We start from the raw sequence: 4938 nt of genomic DNA, 5'->3' as shown, positions 1-4938 counted from the left end.
CCTGGCACTTTGATCACAAATGTTTCACTGTGATTGTCACATAAGACAAAAAAAAAATCAACATAGACAAACTGACTCAAAGATAAAAGTTTTACTACTTTATTGTTTTTGAAAGAAAGATACAATCTATTTTCCAAATCCAGGCTATCAAGTGTTCTGACCAAGAGACTGGAGTAGAAGCTGTGTTTCTGAATGGTATTTACTACTACTACTGCTGCTGCTGCACAGTGGAGTGCCAATTCAGCTTTAATATATTTGATTTTGATTGGGTTATTTCACTGGGTCAAATTAGATAAGCTCTGTACCTATTAAGTAGATGATGTCGAGCTGTATCAGATCGTGTACAATTGACAATTACCGGGTCGTTTGTATATGTTGAGGACAGGCTAGTTTGCGATGGCTTTTCGAGATGATTGGGGCAGACCCGTTACCGGGGCAACCAGCGTTCACAGGGACGCGGTCACGTGCCGTGAGCGCCTTTATCCTATTGGTTGGATTTGGCAAACAAGAGTGACAGTTGAGACGGGCCCTATCTGTTTTTTTGGAAGTTTTATGGCATCATCATCATCATCACTATTATTATCATCAATTTCCTTTCCCATCCCCGGGTGTTTACCTGTTGTCTCTTTATTTCTCTCTTCCCTGTTTTGGCGGTTTAAGGACAGCAGGAAGGTCTGACGAACAGGTCTGAAACCCCGGACCAAACGCAAACAAAACCCCACAATCATCCCCAGCCCCCAGCCCCACTCAAAATAAAGAAAGTTTGCGGTCGCAGTAGCAGTCACGTGACATTGTAGCAGCCGCAGCGATAGGCCGGAGTGGGTTGCCATGGTAACCCGAAGAGGCGGGACGGTTGGGCGCGAGCCGCGGGATCAGGGCAGGAGGAAAGAGGGAAAGCTGGTTCTTATGATCACATGTCAGCCAGACAGGGTCAGAGGTCGTTTCCTTAGCACGATTACCCTTCTCTTGTCAGTTACAACAAAATGGCTGCTGTAGCAGCACCGTTACTGATAATTTACTGACGGCGAGAGCGACTAGCTCAACTTTTCCCTTTCCCCAGCCCCCTCCCCTCTCCGACAACCCCACTCTGACGTTGTTTTGTCTACTGTTGGATATTTCCTCCCCCCCTTCTATTTGCACTTTAAATTGATGAGGTTTGTACCTGTCGGCTGTTGCTAGGGGTGTCTGTGTATGTGTTGTGCCGTCTAGAGGCTGCTGCTGGGTTGGTGGAAGAGACGGGGAGGCAGGGCGGGCTTGCGTTGCTGTTGCTGCTAGCTGCCTCTTCCTTTCCCCGTGTGTTTGTGTACAAATAGTCTCCGCTCCTGTCGATCGCCTGACCGATCCTGACTGCAGCTGTCAGCCGCCGTACGTGTTTTCAGATCTGCCAAATTTATGAGTCTTTTTTAAAAAAAGGCTTTTATTTTCCTCCTCTTTCTCCTTATCCCGCCCCCCGACGCTTTCAGAGACCCCGAGTTTAAAGCTGCCAAAGAGCCTCAGGAAGAAATTAAAAGGTAAGACACATGATTTGAGTTTTGCTTTTTTTTATTTTAACGTCGAGTAGCGCACCTTCTGTCTTGTAAGGCGGGTTTAAATGATAAGAGATGGATTGAATCGTAGATGTCTTTTTTCTTTTGAGGAACTGTCAATGTAGGGATCATGAAATGGCAAAAGGCTGTGCACTGGTTTTCAAACAGCCAGTGAAATAGAAAGAAGGCAGAGCAGTGAAGGCTGAACTGTAACGTTCTTCGTCCATAAAGCTGGCTCAGCCGATGCATTGGGGTTTGAAATCTGACTGGAAAAAAAAACGCTTTTCTCACTGTGCAAGTTGGATATAATGACGGCAGTATCGCAAAGAGATGTCGTAGCTTCTTTGCAAATTGTAGAACCACTGCAACGTGAAGTAGGACATTTCTGCCGTACTTGTTTGACATTGCAAATACTTTCTCTCTCTTTTTGCTACAGAATGCAGAGAACGTTCAATAAATTGCAGTAATAGTCGTAAAACAGCATTTCTGTTCTTTTGCGTGGTGTTGAGCTTTGGTATTGACTGGCTTCTGTTGTATTGCCAAAGCGCTGGCATTTTTGGATCGTTGCCCACGTTGTCTGTCTCCCCCTCTCTGCACGCAGTTCCATACTGTACTTTATCATCCAGATGTCTTTGGATGTGGAATGTGCCTTTTGATAGACCAAATAATTTTTAAAACATGCAGAGGAATTCGATTCATTTTGAGAATGGACAGGTTTTTAAGTTTTTGAAACATTGTCTTGTTATGGTAATAAATGGCGCATCAAATTGCAAATACAAAAAAGAGCCAATATATACGTGGGTAGGACATATCTATATTTTGTAGGTGTTCCAGGAAGACTTTGTTTTGTGTAAAATGATTAAGTATCCAAATTTGAATTTTGTGTGTATATATTTTTTTGTGTGAAAATATCTTTTTCTGAACCATTGCAGCAAATAATATTAGGCTGTAATGTGTACTTTGCACCAACCATTTTTACGTCATAGGTATTGCCCTATTTTTTGTGAAGCGTTCAGGAAATTAATGCATCCCAGGGTTCTGCAATCTACCATCAAGTGTGCATGCTTTAGATTCTGTAACTATTTTTAGAAATTATGAACTTTATACTGGAATTGTGTGCTTTTTGTATAATTTGCCAAAAATCCAAATAAAGTAATGATTTCTTTGTAATAAAAATTACAAAAAATATAATAAATGACTTAAGAAAAATATTGGCTGTTTCCTACCCACAAATGTAACATTTGCTATAAAATACTATATCGCACAGCACTCAGAAAAAGCAGAGCAAACTTGTCACGTTTATTGTGAAATCTAAAGTTATTTAAAGAAATTGGATGCACTATAAAACATTTTGTTTCATAGTGTTCAAGGATTTGTATGGATAAAAATGATGTAAAATGTTTCCCCGGTGGATCAGTGAGCAGTGCAACTATAAGGTTTTGGAGTGTCTAACTTTAGTACTCATTGATGTACTGAGTAAGTTGATTTCTTGAGTTGGTTTACTACAATGTACCTCAACACACTTGAGTAACAAGAAGAAAATTTGGCCACGTCTCTTGAATCATCTAGCATGCGGGTGAGGATTTGATGATTGGAATTAGTTAGAAGATGTGACTGAAAATTGATTTTCAACACTGTATTGAGGCTTGGATATCACCAAGCAATTGGATGAGATCCAGGACAGTAAATGCTTACTATTTAAAAGTGACTCATTTTTGGATTAATGTGTGAAACGCAAAGTACTTTTTTTGAATGAAAGCATACTGTAGGTGCTGTGAATCTGAAAAAGCAAAAAAAAGTGAAAATATTCAGCATTCTTGGAGAGAAAAATAGTTCATATTTCAGATCAATGACTTTTATTTGGAATCCTAAACAAAATTCTGAAAAAAAGTTATTGATTTTAAAATTTTAACTCTGTTTCTCTCCACAGATGCTGTCAGACCTGTTGGTCATTTAAACATTTTCTGTTTCCATTTGATATAAAATTATGTTGAGTTGGGCCACACATGCAGCTTTCACATTAAAATCCAAGCTCCATGATGGAGCTGGTAGCCAAAAATATAATGGTTCTCTCTCCTGTTTGATTGAGTTTGAGTTTGTTTTAACAGCAAATCACATCGAAAATAATTCCCCTATTTTGTTGTGACATCTGGATCGTTGCTGATCCTTTGCTGAAGAGTAGCTTTTGCAGCCCACAGTCTTCATGCAGTACATGTTGGTTTTTAAAAGTTTTTGTGTTGCAACTGTTTTGTTGTTAGTGCAAGTTTATGTTCCTGTCATTTTAAGAATTTGACCCATTTTGGTATTATTTATTTGGTAACAAATGGAAATTTAGTTTTTTGTAAGAAAATCCTCTTTTGCTTCCCATTGACTGGCTTAAATTTTAATCTTGGATCAAAAGAAACAAAGAGCAGAGCAGGAGTAGACCATTTAAGCCCCAGGCCCCGTGATCTTTGCCTTAGCGCCACTTTTCCACATTTTCCTCATACGCCCCCCCCCACCCCAATAATTCTAAAAGATATATCTAGCTTATCCTTATATTTCTTGAATATCTTGGCTTCCCTAGCTTATGAGAGAGAAATGCCACCTCATCTCTAGTTTAAATAGCCAATCCTTACGTTAGGACTGTTCCCTGTTCTAAATTCCCGTCCACTTTGCCTGTCAGTCCTTCTCAATATCTTCCATGTTTCTATTAGATCATCTCTCATTCTTCTAAACACTACTAAGTACAGGCCCAGTCTGCTGAAAGGTTCTCCTTAGACAATCCCTTCATCTCAGAATCAACTTAAAACCTTTGCTAGACTGCTTCCAATGCAAGGAAATACCTTGTGGGATCAAAAATTAATTGATGATAGTTGCTAAGGTAATGTCCTAATCTGACCTCAATAAAATTAATGTGAAATTTATGCCAGTAAATTGTCTATAATCGATATCAATTCTGGACAGGAAATCATGGATTAATTTTGAAAATCAAATATTGAATAAAGTGCAATGGAAATGCAGAAGTAGAATTTAAATATTTTCTGGTTAACCATATGGGTTCCAGAAGCATTTTTTTTAACTTCATTCAAGACGTGGTCATTGCTGGCTGGCCAGCATTTACTGCCTGCCTCTGGTTGCTCTTGAGAAGGTGGTGGTGAGGTGCTTTTTGTTTTTGCACTGTGCAGTTCATGTGCTGTAGATATCCCACAATACCATTTCGGAATGAAATTCCAAGATGTTGACCCAGTGACAATGAAGGAATAGCGCAATATTTCCAAGTCACCATGGTGAGTTGCTTGGAGGGGAACTTGCAGGTGGTGGTGTACCCATGTATCTGCTGCCCTTGACCTTCTAGATAGAAGTGGAGACTACAAGGTGCAGAGCTGGATGAACACAGCAGGCCGAGGAGCAGAAAGGCTGATGTTTCGGG

General features: G+C 40.0%; 1 long non-coding RNA gene across 2 annotated transcripts in view; it reads left to right on the top strand.

Annotated features, from left to right (window-relative positions):
* Nucleotides 1-864: 864 nt before the first annotated feature.
* LOC109924493 overlaps nucleotides 865-4938 on the top strand; it is a 50201-nt gene continuing 46127 nt past the window's right edge. The window contains exons 1-3 of one of the 2 annotated variants that reach the window (XR_007264582.1): nucleotides 865-1154; nucleotides 1464-1511; nucleotides 1637-2737. This is a non-coding gene — a long non-coding RNA (uncharacterized LOC109924493). Of the gene's footprint in view, nucleotides 1155-1463; nucleotides 1512-1636; nucleotides 2738-4938 lie in introns of those variants that run through there. The other variant, XR_007264581.1, reaches the window with a different exon arrangement.

The sequence above is a fragment of the Rhincodon typus genome, chromosome 23 (genome assembly GCF_021869965.1).
Source record: "Rhincodon typus isolate 14 chromosome 23, sRhiTyp1.1, whole genome shotgun sequence".
NCBI lineage: Eukaryota > Metazoa > Chordata > Chondrichthyes > Orectolobiformes > Rhincodontidae > Rhincodon > Rhincodon typus.
This window is presented reverse-complemented; position numbering and strand designations above follow the sequence as displayed.